This window comes from Aquarana catesbeiana, linkage group LG02 (assembly GCF_042186555.1).
Source record: "Aquarana catesbeiana isolate 2022-GZ linkage group LG02, ASM4218655v1, whole genome shotgun sequence".
In the NCBI taxonomy this organism is placed as follows: domain Eukaryota; kingdom Metazoa; phylum Chordata; class Amphibia; order Anura; family Ranidae; genus Aquarana; species Aquarana catesbeiana.
The window spans coordinates 329,522,383-329,548,812 of record NC_133325.1 but is presented as its reverse complement, the minus strand read 5'-3'; the positions used below and the strand labels follow the sequence as shown (position 1 = coordinate 329,548,812).

General features: G+C 41.8%; 1 protein-coding gene across 3 annotated transcripts in view; it reads left to right on the top strand.

The window, feature by feature from the left end:
- DMD (dystrophin) overlaps positions 1-26,430 on the top strand; it is a 3,507,873-nt gene that overhangs the window by 3,132,458 nt on the left and 348,985 nt on the right. The window contains exon 1 of one of the 3 annotated variants that reach the window (XM_073614840.1): positions 26,293-26,430. This exon is cut by the window's right edge and continues 21 nt beyond it. The exons of the other annotated variants lie outside the window; for them this stretch is intronic. The gene's annotated coding sequence lies outside the window, so the exon portion shown is untranslated. Of the gene's footprint in view, positions 1-26,292 lie in introns of those variants that run through there. 3 annotated transcript variants of the gene reach the window in all.

Genomic DNA, 26,430 nt, shown 5'->3' with positions numbered 1-26,430 from the left:
CATGTACTAATTAAAGTGCAATAAGTGCCATCAATTGTGCAAAACCTAAAATTCAGCTAGAGATGAATTTCAAGCATAAATACCAGTGCAATATACAAAAAGGGTGCAGATCTCTGAAAAAAATCATATGGGACCAGAGGCGGACTGACCATTGAGCGACTCGGGCACTGCCCGAGGGCCCTGGGCCACTAGGGGGCCCCATCAGGGTTGCCAGCCTCAGTAAAACCAGGGACAGTATGTATAAATCTGTGGTTTTTTTTTACATCTGTCTGTGTATACTGTGTGTACATGTAGGTGTATACTGTGTGGTTGTATACTGTGTGTGTGTATACTGTGTGGCCCCATAATCTCTGATTGCCTGGGGGCCCCATAATCTCCTATTGCCCGGGGGCCCCATGAGTTATCAGTCCGCCCCTGTATGGGACTAAAGTCCATGTGTAAAGTCCATTGCTAAAACTTGTTGAAATAATGATCAAACACCCAGCTGTGTGACACCCATCATCAAAGTAAAAATGGAGGCTTACCAGAAAGCCTGCGACCCCCCTTACATAGGGAGGTCATACAGTGTTCAAGCCCTGGTGCTCTCTCAGGTGTCCTTAATTGGTAAACCAGAAGGCTGTCAACTGAATAGGAAGTAGTGGCAAAAACCAGCAGTAGATCAGTGGAGAGGAGCCGGTGTTCTGTAGATTACTGCAGACCATCGGCAGATCAGCTGGAGTGACATTACGTACTGCGCATGCTCAGATCATCCGAGGCATTATCCTATGATCTGCATTATTTGACAGAACTCCCACATTCAGCCCATGTGTACGGAGCTTTAGGTGGTCTGTTTATAAATGGTTTTTCACACAACTGTCACTCAGGTGTCACACATTTTACATTTGAATGCATTTAAAAAAAAATGTGTGACTCTTTGGACAAAGTTGTGTGAATCTTGGTTGAAAAAAAACAATAAATAGACCCCTAAGATTAACATTACATTTTTGAAAGCGTGCCAGCCCTACCACCCTAGACCAAGTCCTCTGTTGCTGCATTTGAATCTGCCTTTATGCACGTGACCTTTTCCTTTGTCAGCTGCACAGTTCAGATGGAAGACTGTCCAGTTTAGATAGATATGACTTTAAACATTAGGGCTTCATTTGTTATAGACTGCAGTGCTCAAGACTAAGCCTGAGTCAGCTTGGTTGTTCTGGTTATTATGTGTATGGGCACTTGTGTCCTAAGTAATGCTGCAGAAAAGTTTCCTCTAGATTGGCAGTGTCCTTACCATTCATTCTGTAGGAAATCATTCACAAATCCACAGAGAATCAGGATCAAAACAACTGTTGGGAAAAGTAGACTGAAAATCCAAACATATTTCAATTACAGACGGCGAAGTTTACAGCTTCGTACACAAAAAAACTTGGTTTGAATTGAAATACCTTCAATGTCATTTTCTTCTGGGCTACATTCCAAGCTTCTTATTTCCGCTATTTTTTGTCCTTTAAATCAGTTGTCAAATGAGATCATTTTTGTAATTTAGTAGTAAAGCTTCACCCTCTCCAACAGAGAGATCAGAGACGACTCATTGTATAAATCAGAATGAAAAGAGAGCCAACACCATACACAGGTTTTTCTAGTGTGGGAGACGTGTTTACATCTATCATAACACGTACCTGGTATTCTGTAATGAGTATTTTTCCCAGGTGTGTGATTCTATTTAAAATTTCCTTTCTGCAGAGGATATTATATGTACCTCCCTCTCTTTCATTTTATATCAGCATGTAAATGGACTTGCAATAAAATCACAGCATTGTTTATTGGTCTTTAAAGTTCATCCCAAAATTGAACACCAATGAGAACACATATTGCTTCTACACTGCTAATTATATTTTGTTTTATGAGAATTAACTGTATAAATTACTTACTGTTTATGTGCTTATTAAAAGTGTTATATCTTATGTTTAGATTTTTACCTAGGGTTAGTAACACTTAAGTGGTCAAGAGATCTTAAAAAAATAAAAAAAAATAAAACCAACAATATAGAAAATAAGAACTTATACCCATCAATAGCAGCACAAAAGAAGGCACTTCCAGATGCCTTTATATTACATCAGTGCGTAATGAATGTCACCAGTATAGGAAATCTAAAAGGTCCACTTTACAGTGTCAGTCATAAGCAGCCTTTACTTACCTCAGTCCTATGCCAGCCTGAAGAAGTACCCAGTAATTCTCAGCATGGGTGAACATGTGACCCTTACCATGCCTTCTCAAAATGCATCACACAATAACTGAGCAGCCAACTGCCAGATTTCAGTGTTGTTACTTGTTATGCTAGATTATCATAGTGTATAAACAAATAATTGGGGGTACAACCACTTAAGACTGGCACCTTTATTTCAACTACACATGGATGGTGACTAAATACTCCAAGGAGATGCTACTATTTGAAAACATATAAGAAACTGACAGCTCATTTACCCACAGGTGGCACAAAAAAGTTTGGGTGGAGTTATGTTTTATGACTGATAAACATTTTGATAAACATTTTGGTCCTTATGTAACATACAGTATATAGCAATGAACCCTGAAGTAGTTGTTGAATTGTAAAGGCCCTCATGGTCTTCCTACTGGTAATGTGCCTTGTTGCTGCACCCAGACACTGACCAACTCAATGATGGCAACAGACAGAATTCAAGAATTGGAGTTACACATCATCAAGAACAAAGGATAAATGTCACTAGGCCAGAACTGCTAAGCAGTGGCATATACTCTTTGATGCTTATGATTTGGGATAAGCTCAATGTTCGGGCCGAACATAAGTTCGACTTGAAAATCAGGTGTTCGCCCACTCGCCAAACAGCGAACATTAGGGGGCGTTTGCGGAAAATTTGAACGCCGTGGAATGCCCCATAATGCACTGCGAGATCGCAGTGCATTGCTGTATGATGATTGGCCAAAGCATGCACCTGACCTGCATGCTTTGGCCAATCACAGTGCGCTCTGCTAAGAGAGCCATAATTAGCCAAAGCAGGGTGCCTTTGTTCAATCATGGCTCAGGGGGACTAAGTCCACGCCCCACACTATATAAGGCTGCTTGAACGGCAGCCATGTGTAGTGTTGTTGGCGTAGACAGAGGGATAGCTTGATTTAGATATTTAGATATATATATATATATATATATATATATATATATATATATATATATACAGTCAGTCTAATATATATATATACATTCTCTGCATTTAGCATCGACTATATATTCAGTGTTTACCCGATATTAGGTCAGTGCAGGCAGTGTATTATTTTATATATATATATATATACACACATACTGTATATACTCTGCATCCAGTGTAGCCTATATCTACAGGGCATTCTGTGGTGTACTGTTTCTAATACACTTCAGGCGGTATATATTTATATATATATATATATATATATATATATATATATATATATATATATACTGTATATACTGTATATACTCTGCATCCAGTGTAGCCTAAATCTACAGTGCATTCTGTGTTCTGTGGTGTACTGTTCCTAATACACTTCAGGCGATGTACACAGTATCTAATACAGTGTGTACAGTTTCTACTACACTTCTGGTGGTGTACACAGTATACAATACAGTGCAGCTGTAGTACATTTTCTACTACTTTTCTGGTGGTGTACACAGTATCTAATACAGTGTGGACAGTTTGTACTACACTTTTGGTGGTGTACACAGTACAAAATACAGTGCAGCCGTGATACAGTTTCTAATACAGTACAGGCATATGAACACAGTATCTAATACAGTGTGTACAGTTTCTACTACACTTCTGGTGGTGTACACAGTATACAATACAGTGTGTACAGTTTCTACTACACTTCTGGTGGTGTACACAGTACACAATACTGTGCAGCCGTAGTACAGTTTCTACTACTTTTCTGGTGGTATACACAGTATCTAATACAGTGTGTACAGTTTTTACTACACTTTTGGTGGTGTACACAGTACAAAATACAGTGCAGCCGTAGTACAGTTTCTAATACAGTACAGGCGGTGTACACAGTATCTAATACAGTTTTTATAGTTTCTACTACTCTTCTGGTGGTGTATACAGTATACAATACAGTGCAGCCGTAGTACAGTTGCTAATACAGTGCAGGCGGTGTACACAGTATCTAATACAGTGTGTACAGTTTCTACTACACTTCTGGTAGTGTACACAGTACACAATACAGTGCAGCAATTGTACAGTTTCTACTACTTTTCTGGTGGTGTGCACAGTATCAAATACAAGGAGTTGTACGTGGCTGGGAGGAGGTAGTTACGGATCATGTGATCATTAGTGACCCAGAGGACTCAGAATTGAATACCTCTGCATACTTATGCTGCATGGCCTCCCTGATTCTGCAAAGCCTGCGAAAGGACCCTAGGATTCGTGGTATCAAGGAGAGGGACCATTACTGGCTGGCAACCCCTTCTTAAACCACGTTACAAGGGTAAGGTTGCAGAACTTATCCTGCTTTCGCAGAGGGAGCAGAGCATGAAACATCTCCAGGAGGCCTTGAAGAAAGTTTTGTGCAATGCATTTCCCGACCCTGGAAGGTTACAATTTCCTGGTGCTGGACAACGTGTTTGCTGAGGCTTCGTTCAGTCAGAGGAAGAGCGGTGGAGAAGGGAGCTGAGTGATCGATGCCTTTTAAACATTTTTTCAGTCCTCAGCGCCAAGGTCTGATTGGTTCAAGCAACCATCACCAGCATCTGCATTACATGGTGCAAGTATATCTAGGGGCAAGAGCAGGTTCGGAGCCCTTTCCTACAGGGCATCCACTGGGTTACTGGCTCTTGAGGATGGACCACTGGCCAGAACTTGCTCAATATGCAATTGAGCCACTGGCCTGTGCTTTCTGAACACACATTCAGTGCTGCTGAATGGTTTGTAATGGATCAAAGAGTGCGCCTGTCCACAGACTCCGTTGATAGGCTCACATTCATAAAAATGAATTAGTCTTGGATCATCAGCTATCAAGCACCTGATGCTGATGTAACTGATTGAATTTGCTATGGATGTGGGATCCCTTGAAGACTGCCTATGCTGACTATCCTATTCCTCCTCAATCTTGATGATGCTAGCTTCCAACAATATTTTCGGTTTAGGGCACCACCACCACCACCTAAGGCCCAATTTTTTTGCCCCTCTTTAACAGGGGCATGCAATTACTATTTTTGATCTAATATTTCACAGCTGGGCCCATTCCTGCACCCAACAAGAGTAACTGTAAGGGGGTTACAGTGTTGTAGCACCACCGCCCATGGCCCATTTTTTCTGCCCCTGTTTAACAAGGGCATGTAATTACAATTTTTGATATAATATTTCACAGCAGGGACCGTTCCTGTGCCCAACAAGAGTATCTGTGAGGGGTTATAGTGCTGTGGCACCACCACCACCCAAGGCTCATTTTTTCTGCCCCTGTTTAACAGGGGCATGTAATCCACCACCCAAGGCCCAATTTTTCTGCTCCTGTTTAACAGGGGCATGTAATTACAATTTTTGATCTAATATTTCACAGCAGGGCCTGTTTCTGCACCCAACAAGAGTATCTGTGAGGTCTTATGGTGTTGTGGCACCACCACCACCACCCAAGACCCAATTTTTCTGCCCCTGCTTAACAGGGGCATGTAATTAAAATGTTTGATATAACATTTCACAGAAGGGCCCTTTCCTGCACCCAACAAGAGTAGCTGCGAGGGCTTACAGTGTTGTGGCACCACCACCAACACCACCCAAGGCCCATTTGTTCTGCCCCCGTTTAACAGGGGCATATAATTTCAATTCTTGCAGTGTTCTGGTGCCACCAACATCTAAGGCCCAATTTTCTGCAGAGTATATAGGACAGGCCGTATAGCATATATACTGCTGTTCAGAGTATACAGTGCCTGGGGGACCCACACAGTATTTTTCTTTTAAAACCATTCCGGACCTGAAGGGCCTGGTATGGATTTTGGAGGTGACATCCACGCCATTTTTTTGGGGGTATTTTTGGTATTTTTATCTATATTGCTGGGGTCTGACAATACATTACAGCCGCGAGCAGTTCTAAATTACATTTTTTCCTTTAGAAATATCATTTTGCTATGGCACTGTTATAAACATGGGAAAGATGCGCTACTTTACAGGACCCCCCCCCGCCAGGCATGATATTTTAAGGACTAAAGTGAAATGCTTTTGGCCTGGGAACCTCAGACAACTTCTGTCTAGGAAGGAGAGCAAAAAGGATTCCAGCAGAGGGCTCACAAGGAGAAATCTACAATCCATCTACTGACTACATACAACAGTGGCAATATCAACACACCTGAACTCACAGATGCAATATTTAACCAGCTCTGAGGTGAGAGTTCTGGGAGACCACATCTAACTAATTGTATGAAGTTTTTATGGGCAATACCACTATGTTTTACTACTAAGAAGCCAGCCATTGGAATTACGTTTTATACCATCTTTTGTGACTTTTCAGTATAAACCAATTCCCCAGGAGGACCTAGCATTTCCATCCATCCCCTCCTTTTATGGACTATTTATTTTATATTGCACATTGATTATTATTATCTATCAGTATTTCTGTCATTATCCGCCAGCCTTTTTTGTATATATAATTTTTACCAGTCATGAATTTATGATCACTTTTTATTGAATGCACTCTATGCGCTTTGGTAGGCCTGTTATCACTGTTTCACTTTATCACATTTAGAAGAGAAATACCCAGTTTATTGGATCACTGCGCGAAATCACTTTTATCGTTTAGATGATATTTAAAGGAATATTTCATATCATTTTGCAATATTTCATTTTTTGCATTGATGCATGTCCCCTGGGGCAGGACCCGGGTCCCCAAACACTTTTTATGGCAATAACTTGCATATAAGCCTTTAAAATTAGCACTTTTGATTTTTCACGTTCGTGTCCCATAGACTTCAACAGTGTTCGCGTCTTCAAACACATTTTTTGCCTGTTCTGCTGCGAACCGAACCGGGGGGTTGTTCGGCTCATCCCTACTTATGATCAACGTTACATAACATTATCAATAACATACTATCACTAACTAACTAAACTAACCATAATATACTATAATATTGAGACACTTCATGAAATAGTACAACTACAATATTTCTTCAGTTTTAGTCATTTTGCCAGTTGCAGTACCTGCAAGAAAATAAAAACAACGAGGCATCAAGCAAATTGTAAAGCTCCATCAGTGGCGGCTGATGGCTTTTTGTTTGGGAGGGCGGAAAACAACCGAATCCCACCCCCCGCGGCAACTCCAATCACCCCCCCTGTCTGCTGGTTGGTCCACCGGCACTTACCCCATCTAGGCAGTGGGGATCAGGCATCCATGGAGCTGCGGCGGGATCGGGCATCCAGGCATCGGCGGGGATCAGGAGGATCTTCTCCTCCTCACTTCTGCTGTGCGTCTCCTCCCCTCCTCCTAGGCATCCAATAGGATCGCCTGTCCTTTCAGCCAACCAGGTAACGGGTATCAGTCCTGCTTCCCAATTGGCCGGGAGGAGGATTAGTGTTGCAACAGAGAATATTCATTTGCTTTTGCAACACACCTGGGTGGGCTCCAGGCACATCCTCAGCGTCCAGAGCCCACCCTATTTTGAACCCTGTTAGAGCCTATGGCTCTAATCAGGTGCTTAAAAAAAACTGCCAGTTGTAATTCATGCGCCCAGTGACCCAAAAGGGGCCAGATGCATAAATAGGGTGGGCGCGGCGGCCATGGATAGATTCATGCTATGCTATGCTATGCATTAATCTATCCGTTACTCATATAGGCGGTGGCGAGGAAAGAAAAAGCGGCGCCTGGGCGCCTCTAATGGACGGGCCGCCCCTGAGCTCCATTATCAAAAGAATGACACTTCAAGGCATATGCTTTAGGGCTATAACATTTTTGATTACTGATTTAAAGGTTCATCCATGTCTAAAATTCATTGACTTCCTTGTGGTGAAAAAATATATCACCTTTGACACAAGTTCTTTTATGCAATAACTAAAAAACTTGCAGAGATGGTGTAGCAGATGCAGTTAATGGCTTGAACACAAAAATCTGTTCCAGAAAAGAACTCACCTTAGCTAACTACAAACGTATATGCACTGATGGAGCATACATTCCTCAGTTTATACAAAATGTCATCGGATCACACTCTAAAGCGATCAAGGGTTCTCACCATAAACTTGCAAACATCTAACAGTTCACTTTTACCACTGGCCATCCAGGAAACAAAGGTCAGCAATCTTCTGTCTCACATGTTGTCACCGCTGGCAACAAGGAATAAAATGTCCAGAAGTCTTTTCATCACATGATCACATGCAGTTACTACTTACAGTTATAGGAACAAGTTTTCTTTGAAAACAGCAGTAAATCAGTTCAGTAGTCCAGTAATAATATCTTGAGTATGGCAGCACCTCCCCCTGATTCTAGAATATTGAAGAATATTCTAGAACTTAGTGGGCAGAAGCTAGGAGGTTGTCTTGCATATTTAGGGGCCCTTAGCCAATCCCCAGGAAGTGGGCCTGGCAGGGAACTAAGTAAGCCCTTAAATAGATATGAGTGATGCTAGCATGGGAGTTGGGTGGAAAATGGAGATGCAGTGCTGAAGAGACTGTTGGTGGCCTTTGAGGGACCCCTACCGGGGAGGGGTTTTGCCTTGGGCCAGAGCGCAGGTGGCTGGCCTGGAAGGATCCTACCACAGTAGGCCGTTGGAAGGAGGCTTTCCGGAGAGGCAGCAGGAGCAAGGAAGGACAGTGTGAGTAGATCAGCATGGTGCAGGGAAAAACAAGGGGAGAGACTGCCACATGTAGCAGGCCTCTCTTGAAGACAGTGGTGTGCTTAAGTCTTCAGCCTTGCCCTGGGAGATCTCCAGAGTGTCAGTCGGGTGGACTGGTGCAGTGTGTCAGTCGGGTAGATTGGGTAGAAGAAGCAGCCAGGTGGGCTGGTGAAGTGGCAGCCAGGTGGGCTAGCATCGTATGCAGGAAGTAGAGTTGGGACCAGTGTCTACAGGGAAGCAGAAGGAATTGCAGGATGCAGTTCACTCCGCATGTGTTACTTTTCCAAGGGACTGAGAGTTCCTAGCCTGTAAGGGGCTGTTGCTAAGCTAACAAAAGACTCTTAGTTCCAAAGGAGTAAACCAAACAGAGCTGTACAGAGAAGCAATATTTGTGCAGGAGGAAGAAGTGGAAGCTGTAAATAGGAAGGAAGTTGTCCCTGGTTCTGTTGTTACAATCAACAGATTGCCTGGCTGTGCAGCAGTGGGGAACCCTTTCAAGTGCTATTGCGGTAGTGTTACACTTGAATAAAAAGATTGATGACAGTTCCTTAGACCTGCAGGGCTTAGGCACTCTCAAGTAGTCGCAAACTGCATCCTCATGCCACTTCTGTGTAGCTCAATCTCATTCAAGAGGTCCTCTGACACACATAAGTACTACAGTAAATATTTTTATATATACACATATTTGCAGGCATGCTAGCTTGGTCAGTTCTATGGGATTCCCTCCTACGATAGACATAGGGAATGGATTTGGAGACTACCTTACAAAATCCTCAGAGGGTTGTTTTTGTTGTTTTGCACATAGAGCAGTCCTTATGCCCGTACACAAATGTTGGATGTGAGCTTGTTGGCGGAAAGTCCGACCGTGTGTATGCTTCATCAAACATTTGTTGTCGGACTTTCTGCCAACAAATGTTGGCTAGCAGGTTCTCAAATTTTCTGCCAACAAATGTTTGTTATCAGACTTTCCAATCGTGTGTACACAAGTTTGTCGGACAAAAGTCCACCCATGCTCGGAATCAAGTATGAGCCGGAAACTCTTGGTCTCTTAAAACTAGCGTTTGTAATGGAGACAGCACGTACGTCTTGTACGTCACTACGTTCGTAATTCTTGGCCAACATTTGTGTGACCGTGTGTATGCAAAAAAAGTTGGAGCCAACATCCTTCGAACAAAAATCCATGTTTTTTTTGTCGGAAAGTCCAATCGTGTGTACAGGGCATTAGGGTAAGTTACTTTGGATGTTACTACTCTACTATCTCTCTTTACCTTTGCAGGAGTTTATCATTGTTAACCTTTCAGCCCAGACTGCAATTGAATTAGCAGGCCTCTTTTTCAGCTTCAACGTCCTCCCCCAGGCCTGAGAAGCATGAACTGCACCTCCCAGTAGCTATACCCTCCCCAGGCAGCAGGCGTGGTGGGCAATGGATCTTCCACCACTACAGTACATCCCCTCCAGACAACCTGGACTTTTAACATACACATCTTCTCCATGCAAAGTCTTATGCCCTGTACACATGACCAGTTTTCCCATCGGAATAAACTCTAAAGGTTTTTCAGACGGAATTCCGCTCAAGCTGTCTTGCATACATACGGTCACACCAAATTCCGACCGGCCAGAACGCGGTGACGTACAACATGTACGAGGGGACTAGAAAACGGAAGTTCAATAGCCAGTAGCCAATAGCTTCCGTCTCGTACTTGCTATAGAGCATGTGTCATTTTTGGTATGTCGGAACAGCATATAGACAAGCAGTTTTCCAGATAGGAATTTGTTGAATTTAGAACATGTTCTCTTTCTATTAAAAGGGGTTTGCTCGGGCCTGCAGCACACCACTCAGCGCCGGAAGGACAGGTTGGCGTCAGAAACAATGAGAGCTGAACTAGATAATAAAAGGGGGTATGACACTCAATTTATACACTAAGTGACCAAAAAGTTAAAACAGCAGCCGTTTAAAAATATCGACAATATAAAAGAATAGTATATATATAACAATACATGTAAATACACACTATAAACAGCGCTAATGTTGAGCAAAAGATATAAGTCATGCGGCCAACTTCACACGAAAGTCTTTAAAGAGAGTAGTGCAGAGTCTGTGAAGTGATTAGGAAAATGATCATAGGTGATAATACAGCTGGATCCCAGTGTGCACCTTCCACCAGTCAGTTGGACTTCACCCTGTGTAAGCACTCTCCCCCTAGGGGGTCAAACTCACCAGAGCTGCAAATTAAATAAGCCTCCAAGAGAAGAAATCTCCTAATCACATCGCTATCAGCACCACTCCAGGGGGTACATGGGGGGTCACAACTCCAAATAAATAAATGACAAAGAAGAAGAAGCGCACATAGCGTAATTCCATTTATTCAAAGAAACCCCTTACATCTCACAAGATCCCCCTCAACCAATATACGTACAAGATAAAACAGTCAATCAAGCAATGGAAGTAATGCACATCACCGTTCCGGAGATCAGCCGGTTCAAAGTCCCAAGGAGCAGAGCACTTCCTGGTTGTGAATCCGAACTGCGGTGAAGCTCAAACGTCACTTCCAGCGTCGTGTAAGCCACGAACTGACGCGTTTCGTCATATCCTGACTTCAACAGATGTTCTCTTTCTAGGTCCGTCAGAATTTTCGACGTAAAAAGTCCAATGGGACATACACACGATTGGAATATACGATGAAAAGCTCCTGTCGGACTTTTTCTGTTGGACATTCTGCTCATGTGTACACGGCATTAGAGGGAAGGACTCCTCCAGCTATCTTCAAATAATCATCCTCTTCCCCAGCCCATGTCACTGGAACTAAACCCCAGTCAGGGCTGAATATTAATTCATAACACAGTACATTGTATCTTCTCACTCTGTCTACTGGAAAACACTTCCAATGCCGCGTTGTGCGTTCTTGACGGTCGTAAGTTCAGTGAATTTAGCATGACTGTGTGTATGCAAGGCAAACTTGAGCGGAATCCCGTCGGAAAAGCCGTCATATCTTTTTCCGACGAGAAGTCCGATCGTGTGTACGCAGCATTAACAGGCAGAAAGATGCAAACCTACCGAACTCAGATAACAAACAAAGCTCAGGCTGGCTGGTTATAGCCTAGCTGCAAACAATAAATTCACACTAGAGATACTGCAACTTATGGTGGGGTACCTAAACATGTATAAGAAAACAAACTGCACATAGCAAATATTCAGTTCTGACTGCTCTAAGCTACCAAATGTTGAAATTAAAATCTATCTATCTATCTATCTATCTATCTATCTATCTATCTATCTATCTATCTATCTATCTATCTATCTATCTATCTATCTATCTATCTATCCTGACAGTTGCACTTTAGGAAGCACTGTACACCATACATTTTAATTCTCTCCTGTTCATGTCTCTGATGGCTGTTAATTAAAGACTAAAGTTTGCAATATGCAAATATCCTTAGCTATAGTCAATCAAGTGTTTATCTTCTCCACTGACATATCATACATTGTACTTTTCAGAACTGATAAGGACACTTTGAGGCAGAATCATGCTTCTAAATAAAAATTAGTTTCATTCTCATTAACTGTACACTTAAGCAGTACAAAATATGTAAAAGATATTGTGATAAACTGATGTCTTCTCAGGTCATAGCAACTATATTGTGCAAATGTTATAAACAGACACTATATTATTAATTTATTTTAATAATTTTCAAAAAAGATTACGTGTCTGTATAGAGATGAAAATAGAGTTGTTTATCAATGACTTTAATGAAAACACAGTTAAACATGGATAATTAGCATTTTGCCTTGCCCTTGGGTCAGCCAGGAGATGATGAGCATGGCACTTCTTTTCTCCTTTCTGCCTGCTTCTTAAAACAGTTGAGGGAGATGATTGCTAAACAAGAAAGGAAAATATTTCATATGCGACATGGAAGACAAGCTGTCTTGCAACTGTTTCAAGTGATAACTTGGTTTAAAAGTAGTGAGATCTGCAACTAAGTAAAGAAATTGAATATGCACACATAAATCAATTTTAATAATGTAGAGTTGTGTAACTTGAAAGGCATCCAAATGCCCTTTACTGGTGTTAGTTAATTAGTACATGCACTAGTGATTTATTTATTTCATTGTATTCATACACTCTCAGCTCAGTTGCTGGCAAAGCGTCACCTGTGTAACAATGAGGAATACAAGTGTGTGCTTATAGGCTTGGTGGTCAACATAAAGAAATGACAAATCCATACAAAACAATGTCCACTACACCTTGCCTCTGCGATCATTTTTTTCCCTGTATCTATAATTTAGATTGTAGTCCTGCTATGCCAATACCTAATTAGAACCATTAAGACTGAGTGGAAATGATCTAATTAAAAGTAGCAGGAAAAAGATTAGTAGTATTAAAGCCTTGCCACATACTGACCCTGTAACTTATGCATGCATAAAACGTATTTACTTACACTTCAAAACACAAGGAAATATACACATGCTATAATTAGATCAAAATATTTCCTTAGCTTCATATTAGCAGGTAAATTAGAAATGATTCCCATTTTAAATGTGCTTATTAACCACTGAAATAGAATCAAAAATAGAATAACTGAAAATAATACAGTTTATTAAAGCATTGCCCTTAAATACTGATTTTAATTGACTAAATTCCTGAGAACAGTCCACCAACTTTCATCCTGTTTATGCAGTTAATAATAGTTCCACCTTGAAGTATTTTTGATTTCAGAATTCAGATTCAGAATTCTTTATTAATCGCAAAGGTAAATTATTAAGATACAGTTACATTCAACAAAGACAACACAAGATCACAATAATGAACATAACAAGACACAATAACACAATACAAATATCAATAACTGCAATTCGTACCAAATAAAACTAAATTAAAACTATACTCTGATAAACCATCCATACTGATAAAATACAACATAGAATAAATAACTCAGATTGAAAAATTACAGAAAATCAAACTACCAAAATGCAAATAGTACACCACTTTGTCTACCGTTAGCCTAATTTATAATTAACATAATACCAACATACAATAAAAATGACATAAAAATCTGAATCGTAACCAGATTTAATCCTCACATCCAGCACTCACAGAAAAGAATTATATAATTTGCTAAGTGTTCCACACCATGAGTGTATTAAAGGATTCCCCTGAGTTTATTGGGGGGCAGTTAGAGAATAGTCGCCATACTAAAATGTGCTGTCCAATGATTACAATAATTGATTCATTGTGTACATACCCTAATACATTCTCAATATTCATTTTCTATTATTATAGACCATTAATATGAAGTCCATTATACTAGTTTTTACAAGTTCTGACTGAATAATGCCTGTGTTTGTAGGACCTACTGTAACAGAAAATAATGGTAACATTCCAGTTTTTAAGTCAGGATTGCTTCCTCCCTTCACAATGCCAAAGACAATCCTTGGAATGTTTCCCCACCCTGTCATTAATTTCTACACCCCCTATGGCCATACATGTTCCTATGAAGGAAAAAGTAAAACCAAACAGGTCCTCCTTCACTGTAAAATTCCCCACCAGTATGTAAACGTAAATAAATAAAAAATGGACTTAAATAAAAGGTGATGTGAGTCTATGTTCATCAGAAAATCATTGCGCATCTACATATGCCATATGATGTCTGCATATTACCATTTACTACCATGCTTATTTCAAATGCGCACTATATCACTATCTGTGAATTACTTCAAGAGACAGATACCAGCACCAGCAGACCCAACTTGCTGTCATCGTCCATCCAATCATATCACCCTTATTTGGATGTGGTCCCTGTATGGAAGGGCCTAGATGATAAACAATAAAGGGTTCTGTCTTGACATTAAACACAAAACCTCTAATGTGGTTTCCCTGGTATATTTTTGAGCACTTTAACAGAACAACACAAGATACATAGGCAGTAGACTATACCCTGTCAGAGACTGCAGATCATATCCAAAGAGATTGCAGAATAATTAGGTACAATAAAAACACGAAACAATAAAAGGTTAAACTTTTTTTTTTAAATGTAACTTTTTAATTTTTATAGTTTTATTACTTAAATGTGAGACTTTACAAAACAAAAATAGGAGTGTCTCTTGGCCTTCTGAAGCAAAGAAATTACATAGAAGCTCATTTATTGCCTCATAGTCCCAGCTCCATTACTTGGAAGTCCATTAGTGAGCCTGGGATAATTTTCCCCTTTATTTTTAGATGTATCTGTTGTCATATGGTCTTCCAGGATCACCACCAGCCACATGTAAAAAGTAACAAATGTCCAAAAACAAAAAAGCTTACTTCAGCAAAAAACACAGAACAGTCCATAATGGATTCAATAACACAAAAACATGGCAATTGCTCATCGCCATCAAACCGGTCCCACACTGGGGTTTAGGGACTTCCCATTTGCTCAGAGGTCCCAAAGAGGTGGCTATCACAGTCAGCAACCTTGGCTCAATCCCAGACAGGCTTTGTTCATCCTGCTCACTTGGGTGTGTCCAGCTTGGCATGCATGTGCGTGCTCGCTCTCTCTTTTTTTACTGCCAGGTGATGACTGATTCCTCTTTCTTTTCTGGACTCCAAGACATCTGGATTAACCACATTCTGGACTAAAGTCCCTGTAATCAGGGATTGAAGGTTCTTTCCACCCAAATTCTTGCAACCTCTGAAATTCCAGACCCCTAATTAGGACTTGGCAATCCAGAGAGTACTGAAAGTCATTCCTTTCCTCTCCAGTTGCACTTGAACAGTGCAGTTGAACCCCTCAACATACCTTCAAATCATCCCCTTAAAGGGACCACAACCCAAATAGTGGGGACATATACCCACCATTCAGGAACCAACCCCAGCGTCCTGTACACTATATTTTCCACATGACATAACATGTGTTTTTGCATGATATAGTCCATAGGCAGGAAGGAGGTTGATGAACCAGAGATGCAGGGGAGGAAACAGCTTCACAAAGGACCTCATGAATGGTTAAAGTAAGTTAAATGACACTAAGTACATTTTTACACTGAATCACACTCTATACTGAACTTTCACAGTGGGGTGGTGCTATGTTATTCAACAGTGTGGTCTCTGTAAGAGTTTTTATGGATGAAGTCATTTTTCATTTACTGTTGAATTGCTATTTTTGATGCATACATCACACCACTGCAACATTTTGCTGGAAGCTGTGGGTCTGTAGACTTGACAGAAGAAAGCTTCCATCCCCTGGGCTTATCAGCATAGGAAAAGGAGGAGCTGTGCTTTTGATCCATTTCTTACTGTAGTGCATAAAAAAGACTGGAAAATTGGGCTAGAATGATGTGAGAATAAAAAATGTGGAACATTGAACGGAACAGGAAAAGGATAGACTGCAGCGTGAGAAAAGAGCCTTTCAAACTGTCAGGGTTTTTCTGTTCGGCACATTTTTACACTAACGATTATGCCAGTATGATCTGCTACAATTCTTTGATGTTTAAATGTCTGTTTCTTATTCTTTGGACTGTTAGGTTTGTCTCATAGTTTTATTTCCCTCCAGCAAGAGCATGGTGCCACATGTGACTACACTGCTAAGTATCTGGAGGATGAGTATCTGCAGACAACCTCAACTTGTCAGGTTGTTCTGATATGAGAGAAATTATTAACAACTATGATGCATTTACAAATCAATAACTTGAAGTCTAAAAAAAGGGTATACTGTATGCAGTAGGCACCCCTTGGCACCCTTTAGAGGTATGAATACTGTCATACAACATTAAGTCTAGACCTTCGTGTTTTGCCTCAGTTGAGTCAGGAATATAAATTTGTTAAAATAAATGTGCTTTTCCCATGTAGGGCGAAGCAACACATTTGAGCTAATGCCCATAGTTCAGGTCCTGACACTAGGGGTATAATTGGGGGAGCGAAGTCCCCAATCCTGAAACTTAAGTTAAAATAAAATCAGACATGCTATATAGAGAAATGCTTAGTGAAAAAATAAAGAGTACGAATATTTGTGGTCCACCAATGTAAAGGAGGATTTTACACTGACCACCAAAGTAATGGAGGATTCTACACCTACCACAAACGTAATGAGGGATTCTGGTCTGACCACTAATGTAATGGGGAATTTACATAGACCACCAATGTAATGGGGAATTTACACTGACCACCAATGTAAGGGAGGATTTCCACACTGACCATCAATGTAAGGGGGAGGGGGGGGGTTACACTGACCACCAATGTAAGGGTGATTCTACACTGATCACAAATGTAAAGGTGACTTTACACTTACCACAAATGTAAAGGGTATTCTTCATTGACCACCAATGTAAGGGCAATTCTACACTGGCCACCAATGTAAGGGTGATTCTACACTGGCCACCAATGTAAGGGAGACTCTACACTGACCACTAGTGTAAGGGCTATTCTACACTGGCCACCAATGTAGGGGTGATTCTAAACTGACAAACAAATGTACAGGGGTATTCAACACTGGCCACCAATGGTTTGGGGGATTCTACACTGACCACCAATATAATAGGGGTATTTACAAAGCCCATCAAATAACAGGGATTTTACATTGACCACCAATGTAACTGAGGTATTGCACAGACCACAAATGTAACAGAGACATTTACACTGACCAATTGTATAATGAAGGGATTCTCCACAGACTACCAAAGTAACAAAGTAATTTACACTGAACACGGAAGGAATGAGGGTATTGACACTGCTCCTTAATATAACAGAGATTTTACACTGCCCCCAATGTAATGGGACAATTTAAAAGGACCACCAATGTAACAAGGGTATTTACACTAACCAACAATGTAACAGAGACCTTTACATCAACTAGTAGTGTAATAAAGGAATCTTACACTGACTATCAATGTAACAAAGCAATTTACACTGACCATGTAATGAGGGTATTTACATTGCCTATCAATATAACAGGGTATTTACACTGACCACCAACGTAACATTTACACTGATTACTGGAGTAATGAAGGGATATTACTCTGAACACCAAATTAAAAAAGAAATTTACACTGACCATCCAAACAGAGGCATTTATACTGGTTGATAATGTAACAGGGGTGGGCGTATTTTTAAGCGCTGCTTTACCGTCGCTTTAGCGGTGCTATTCGGCCGCTAGCGGGCGGTTTTAACTCCCTGCTAGAGGCCGAAAAAAGGGTTAACACGGCCTGCAAAGCGCCGCTGCATTGTTTTCAATGGGCAGGGGCGCTTTAGGAGCGGTGTACACACCACTCCTACAGCGCTGCAAAGATGCAGCTTGCAGGACTTTTTTTACCTGCAAGCGCATCGCTCCAGTGTGAAAGCCCCCGGCTTTCACACTGGAGAGACAGGAGAGGCTCTTTACAGGCGTTATACAGGTGCTATTTTTAGTGCTGTAGTGCCTGTAAAGAGCCTCAGTGTGAAAGTAGCCTTAGTGAAAGCTTATGGTCCTGCTATGGTTCTTGGAGCCAGCTATACACCCTGGGCTCTTTACCCTATGGTCAGAAAGAAAATGCTTGGTATTTTGGGTATGGAAGAGCATGTGGCTTACTCCCTTTGCTCTCATGTAACAAGGTCGGTGTTTGTTGATTGTCATCTGGGTTCAATCAAGGTTTTTTCCTTCCAATTTCTTTGTGGTTGATCAAGACTGCCATTTTATCATTTTGATTACTTGAAGATTTTGACAAAAATTTGAATTGAAAGTACGATTGCTCATTTAAATTGCCACTATATGACTAGCTTAAAGCGGACCTTCAGTCATTTTTTTCATCTTTCCATCCATTAAATCTTCTGCCCTTGTTGTTTTAACTTTGGATAGTTAAACATTTTTTTTCTGCCAGTAAATCCCTTATACAGCCCACTTCGTGTTTCTTGTCTGGTCATTAGCCTAGACTTATGACATCATGCACAGCTCTCTCACTCTTACTCTCGAGAGAGTTTACCAGGAAGGGAGAGGGGATGAGTTATAAGAGAGCAATGAGAGCTGCAAGGCTGCAGAGATGGAGGTGTGCCTCTGTGTGTCTGTGTAAATCCAGGAAGTTAACAGGAAGCAGTTTCAGCTGCCCACGGTTAAAATGGATGCAGCCAGAATCACAGTATGTATAAAATAATATGCAAAGTGGTTGGAGGGAAGCTTCAGATGGCAAAGATGTTTTTATTACAAATTATGTGAGCAGACTGCAGTTCCTCTTTAAGGCTGCCCAATCAATCAGACAAATTTAAAAAACCTTCTTTTTTTCTGACTGATGCTTTTTCTGAGCTGATACTAACCTCCCTCCACTTTCCTGTGCACTCCTGTATTATCCTTTGACATAAACCTGTACTCACAATAGGAACAAGTACATGAAGCACTCTACATACTCTCACTCTACCACTCTACATAACTGACATAAAGGAAAAGTCAGTTATTTTCCCTTTTTTTTTTGTTTTTAAATCAAACTTACTGAGGTGGATGCAGCATCGGTCCAATTTTGCATCTGTTCCCTGTTGGCTCTAAGACAGAGAACTGAGTAATCAAAGACTGCTTATCGCTCAGTTCTCAGAGAGCTGGTGACTATCAGTCACCGACTCTCTGCTGTGCCTCCACCCCCCCCAGTGCTCACTGGAGTGCTGGGCTGTAGAGGGGGTGGGAGCCGCTGGCCCAGGATCTCAGCGGCTTACTGAGAGGCTGCCAGGTGCTGGTCCAGGTGTCTGGTAGATCCCGACCATATAGTCACGATCTTTCCTCAGCCTAGATCGGCTCTGTGACATTAGCCGACAGCAGGTCAGCTCTAAAGTTATTAGTCAGTTTTCAAGTGAATCTAAATATATTCAACCCCTAGCTCCTAAATTTATTTCAGTGTTGTGTGTCATAGTTTTACACCTCGAATTGTGATGGGGCTTAATTGATTCATTGAGAATTGTCATAATTAATTGCACAAATCTTCACCTAATTGTGCTATATTGGATCCTCATCTGTTTACTGTGGAGGAGTTTGCTGCAGCTCATTCACATTAGATGCTTTGTTTAGAAAGTTGCTGTGTTCTTCTGTGCAGGGATGGATGGACTTGAGAAAATCAGTGCCTTAGTAGGGTCTGTTCCCACTAATCCATTGGAAAAAAGACTTGCATGCTGCATTTGAAAAGTGAAATTAGGTCCTTCAAAATGTATCAAAAATACAGTTTTTTACATTAAAGCCAAACTCTAAGCATCCCTACCCCCTGAAGGCCCTCATAGTTCTATTTTTTTTATATATATACTGGCCTTTTCCAGATGTTTTCAGACCAGACACATGATGTGCAGGGTCCCCTTTCTTTTGATCTTTTCCAGCAGTGGCAGTTACCTGTGGTGCAAAGAGTGGCACTGACATATTTACATCAGTGCCACTCTCGGTATCATTACACTGAAATTAAAGAGCATGAGTTGGTTTACTGAATGGATATGGACAGAAAAAGGTGAATGCATGTCCATTTACATCTGGCTGCTCATAGGGTAGCCATTCTCAACCAGGGTTCCATGGAAGCTTTCTGAGAGGCTGAGCCGGGTTACATGGAAGCTTGCTGAGAGGCTGATCCGGGTGTTGGTCCAGGGATCTAGCGGATCCTGACTCCGTGGTCGTGATGACGTGGAGCCTGGATGACTTCTGTGATGTCAACAGAGAGTGGATTTCAGTCTGCTCTCTGCTGAAAACGGAGTGCAAAACGAACTGCACTCCTGTGATCCATAGAAGTACAGCCAAACAAGCTTTGACTGTACTTCTCCTTTTAAGTGGTTGTAAAGTCACAAGGTTTTTTTTATCTTAATGCATTAAGATAAAAAGCCTTCTGCGTGCAGCGGTCCCACCTCAGCCCCACTAATTATTACCTGAGCCCCCTCTCTGTCCGGCGATGTCCTCAAGTGTCTCGGCCGTCTGAGACTCTCCCTCCTGATTGGCTGAGACACAGCAGCGGCACCATTGGCTCCCTCTGCTGTCAATCAGAGTCAGTTAGCCAATTAGGAGAGAGGGGGTGGGGCCAGGCCGCAACACCGTGTCTGAATGGACAAAGGGGAGCTGTGACTTGGCTCAGGTGCCCCCATAGCAAGCTGCTTGCTATGGGGGCACTCGACAGGAGGGAGGTTCCAGGAGCGCCGAAGAGGGACCCAATAAGGGGAGGATCTGGGCTGCCCTGTGCAAACCCACTGGAACAGGGCAGGGAAGTGTAACATGTTTGTTATTTACAATCACTTTAACCATGGATTAGTTTATGGATTCTGTGCTGAGATGAAACAGAGGGTTCTCATGTAAAAGGGGCTCCAGCTCAAAAAAAATCTCTAACTACAAATATTTTATATTTTATACAGGATACATCTTTTTACAATCAGGGGTTGGTTTACCTTTACCGACTTTTGCCAAAAAAAAAAATCCATATGCATGGAGTCATAAACATGCAGTGGTCAGTTTTGTAAAAAAAATGCTTAATTTTTGAGCAGCTTATATAATTTTCCTCCCCTCTCTATCCAGGGCTGCTGTAAGAAATCATGGGGCCCTGTACAGCCTACCTGACAGGGTCCCCCTCCCAGTCTGGGTGCGGGTGCAGGTTTATGGCCCTGAACATGGCTCCCGTTTCAGGAACAAACCACTCATTCACACCACCAGCACATTTGTGTGAATGAGCACTCAATTATGTTTTTTTAATTATTATTTTACATTTTTTTAACAGCCCTGTGGAGGGAGGGCTAAGAAGAACACTTTTGAGCCAAAGAGATGGAGGACAAGGATACCCAATCCTTTCTCTGCAGCCTCAGATGCACTGCAGAATAAATGAACAGGAAGTGCTCTGTACAGAGACTCCCTATTCATTTACAAACTTAAGCATAGTAAGCACAGTTTACTATGCTTCAGTTATGAATGAACACGGGAGCGATTGGTACTGATCACTCACTGTCACCGTGTTCATGCAGAAAATGAAAGATGAATATGACATGTCCCCCCCTACCCCCACACCCTGACTGACACTGATCCCCCTGTGCCTCACAGCAGCTGATAGCCAATAGAAGGGAGAGGAGAAAATGGGAAGGGAGCTCACAAGGGGATTGAAGCAGTGGATAGGGCAGTAATCAGAGTGGCGGGGAGAGCACAATCACTGGAACCAAACCCCCCTGTGTCCCCCCTGCAGCTGCTGACAGCTGAGCTTGGAACTGTCCACACCAAAAAGCTGCCTGGGCCTCTTCTCTGTGGCCCTGGTCCTGCACATAGCAGAACATAACAAACATCAAATGCATAGCCCCAGAAACTCACAAGCGAGTACTCGGCTTTGTTCCCTACCCATGCATGTACAATCCACTCTTTCTTTCAGCTCAGTGTTCTGTGAGAGTGCAAAAGAGGACTTTGTATGAGCATGCATGGGTAGGAAACAAAGCTGAGTGCTCATTATGGAACTGCTGGGACTGCGCATCTGGCACTCAACACATTCTGCTATCTATGGGACAGACAGGGGAGGGCAATTATATAAGCAGCTGAAAATGAAACCATTCTTTACAAAACTGACCATTTCATGTTAATGTAGTGAGCGTCATGTAGTTCACATGGATGTTTTTTGGCAAAAGTCAGTAAAGGGGAACTAACCTTTTAGATACAAAAACTCATCATGAAATACTCAATAAAAAAACACGGTGCCCTCCACCAGCTTTCTAGTAAAAGTAATAGATTTCAGGAAGTGTGTGATATCTTTTCATCTACAAGGTCATGGCCATCCCTATGCTTTACAGCCTGTCACTCTTCAAGTGGCTGACTGCCCTGCACAAATCAGAAATATTGATCCCCTTGTAATTATGTCAAAATCTAAAAAGGAAAAGTCTTTGTTGTCAGGGTAGAACACGGTCATAAGATGGCTCAGCAAAGCTGTGTGTGTATATAAGGAAGTGTGTATGCATGTATAGGAGTGAGTGTTTGTGTGGTGTATATATAGTGAGTACGCCCCACATTTTTGTAAATATTTTATCATATCTTTTCATGTGACAACACTGAAGAAATGACACTTTGCTACAATGTAAAGTAGTGAGTGTACAGCTTGTATAACAGTGTAAATTTGCTGTCCCCTCAAAATAACTCAACACACAGTCATTAATGTCTAAACCACTGGCAACAAAAGTGAGTACACCCCTACGTGAAAAAGTCCAAATTGGGCCCAAAGTGTCAATATTATGTGCGGCCACCATTATTTTCCAGCACTGCCTTAACCATCTTGGGCATGGAGTTCACCAGAGTTTCACAGGTTGGCACTAGAGTCCTTTTCCACTCCTCCATGAGGACATCACGGAGTTGGTGGATGTTAGAGACTTTGCGCTCCTCCACCTTCCATTTGAGGATGCCCCACAGATGCTCAATTAGGTCTGGAGACATGCTTGGCCAGTCCATCACCTTTACCCTCAGCTTCTTTAGCAAGGCAGTGGTTGTCTTAGAGGTGTGTTTTGGGTTGTTATCATGTTGGAATATTGCCCTGCGACTCAGACACAGAAGGGAGGGGATCATGCTCTGCTTCAGTATGTCACAGTACATGTTGGCATTCATGGTTCCTTCAATGAACTGTAGCTCCCCAGTGCCGGCAGCACTTATGCAGCCACTGATCATGACACTCCCACCACCATGCTTGACTGTAGGCAAGACACACTTGTCTTTGTACTCCTCACCTGGTTGCCGCCACACATGCTTGACACCATCTGAACCAAATATGCTTATCTTGGTCTCATCAGATGACAGGACGTGGTTCCAGTAATCCATGCCCTTAGTCTGCTTTTCTTCAGCAAACTGTGGGCTTTCTTGTGCATCATCTTTAGAAGAGGCTTCCTTCTGGAATGACAGCCATGGAGACCAATTTGATGCAGTGTGAGGCGTATGGTCTGAGCACTGACAGGCTGACCCCCCCACCCCTTCAGCCTCTGCAGCAATGCTGGCAGCACTCATGCATCTATTTCCCAAAGACAACCTCTGGGTATGACGCTGTGCACATGCACTCAACTTCTTTGGTCGACCATGGCGAGGCCTGTTCTGAGTGGAGCCTGTCCTGTTAAACCGCTGTATGGTCTTAGCCACCATGCTGCAGCTCAGTTTCAGGGTCTTGGCAATCTTCTTATAGCCTAGGCCATCTTTATGTAGAGCAACAATTCTTTTTTTCAGATCCTCAGAGAGTTCTTTACAATGAGGTGCCATGTGCCATCACTTCAGCCCCGGAAGATTTGGCTGCTAAATGACCAGGCCATTTTTTGCAATTCGGCACTGCTTCGATTTAACTGACAATTGCGTGATCGTGCGATGCTGCACCCAAACAAAATTGACGTCCTTTTTTCTCCACAAATAGAGTTTTCTTTTGGTGGTATTTGATTGCCTCTGCGGTTTTTATTTTTTGCGCTATAAACAAAATAAGAGCAACAATTTTGAAAAAAAAACACAATATTTTGTACTTTTTGCTATAATAAATATCTCCATTTTATTCTTTTTTAAAAAAGCTATTTTTTTCTCAGCTTAGACCGATATCTATTCTTCTACATATTTTTGGTAAAAAAAATTGCAATAAGCGTAGGATGACTGGTTTGCACAAAAGTTATAGCGTCTACAAAATAGGGGATAGATTTATAGCATTTTTATTATTATGTTTTTTTTTTACTAGTAATGGCGGCTAGCTGCGATTTTTATTGGGACTGCGACATTATGGCAGACACATCGGACACATTTTTAGGATCATTGGCATTTATACAGGGATCAGTGCTAAAAAAATGCACTGATTACTGTAAAAATGTCACTGGCAGGGAAGGGGTTAACACTAGGGGGCGATCAAGGGGTTAACTGTGTTCCCTGTGCGTGTTTCTAATGCCGCGTACACACAACCAGACTTTCCGGCAGAAAAGGTCCGACGGAATCATTCCATTGGACCTTCCGATCACGTGTTGGCTTAATCAGACTTTTTCTTTCGAAAATTCTGATGGACCTAGAAATAGAACATGTTTTAAATCTTTCCGATGGAATCAATTCCTATAGGGAAAACCGTTCCTCCCTATGCTATTCCGATGGACCAAAAACGACGTAAGGGCAGCTATTGGCTACTGGCTATTGAACTTCCTTTTTCTAGTCCCATCGTACATCATCGCGTTCTAAATGATCGGACTTTGGTGTGATCGTGTGTAGGCAAGTCCGTTTCAGCGGAACTCTGTTGGAAAAAACTGTCAGAGTTCATTCCGACAGAAAAACCGGTCATGTGTACGTGGCATAACTGTAGGGGGAGGGGACTGACCTAGAGGAAATGACAGATCGTGGTTCCTAGCTATTAGGAACTCACGAACTGTCACTTCTCACAGAACAGGGATTTGTGTGTTTACACACACACGTCCCTGTTCTGCCTCTTGTGCCCGTGATTGCTCATGGCCGGTGGTCATCGCGACCATCGGCCACGGGTATCGGCACCCCCTGCTGTGCAGCTGGCGTGTGCCTGCTATCCCGATCCTGTGAGCCGATGTATAGCTATGACGGCCCGCGGGATCGTACCGACCTGCCACAGTATAATGACGGCGGCTGGTTGGCAAGTGGTTAAACTTCCAGTGACCAGTGTGAGAGCAACAACACCAAATTGAACACACCTACTCCCCATTCACACCTGAGACCTTGTAACACTGAAGAGTCAAATGACACCGGGGAGGGAAAATGGCTAATTGGGCCCAATTTGGACATATTTACTTAGGGGTGTACTCACTTTTGTTGCCAGCGGTTTAAACATTAATGGCTGTGTGTTGAGTTATTTTGAGGGGACAGCAAATTTACACTGTTATAGAAGCTGTACACTCACTACTTTACATTGTAGAAAAGTGTCATTTCTTCAGTGTTGTCACATGAAAAGATAATATAAAATATTTACAAAAATGTGAGGGGTGTACTCACTTTTGTGAGATACTGTAGATTTATATACACACACACACTCATAAGGTATATATGAGTGTGTGTATGTGTATATACTGTATATATGTATGTATGTACTGAAAATGTGTGTGTGTATATACTGTATATGTGTATGTATGTCTATTAGTATATATATACGGTATGTGTGTGTGTGTGTGTGTGTGTGTAAGTATGTCTATGTATATATGTGTGCATATGAATGTTTTCTGAGTGTTTATATATATCTATAGATATATATATATATCTATAGATATATATATATATATATACATAAACACACACGTATGGAATATATATGTGTGTGTGTGCGTATATGCATGTATATGAGTGTAGTGTTTGTATATATATATATATATATATATATGTATGTGTGTGAGTCTGTATGTATATATGGAGAAGTATATATAAATTCACTCATTTAAATACACATGTATGGTATATAGAGTGTGTACTCCTATAGAGGAGAGTGTGTGTGTGTTTGTGTGAGAGGCTGAATAAGTGAATGGACCAATTCGTTGCTCGGCAGGTTGAATAGGTGTGAGGCGTGTCGATGAGCCGTAGCCCCGCCCCGTCTAGCCTGCAGGCGTCCCTCCCCCAGCTCTCCTTAGCCCCGTAGTGCTAGTATCACTGCAGTGCAATCCTCCTCCTGTCGCCGCTTTGCCTGTACTGTTCTTCTCCCATTGAGTGGCAGTCCGGAACTTCATCTCCCAGCCGCCCCCGGGATCCGTACCTCTCGCAGC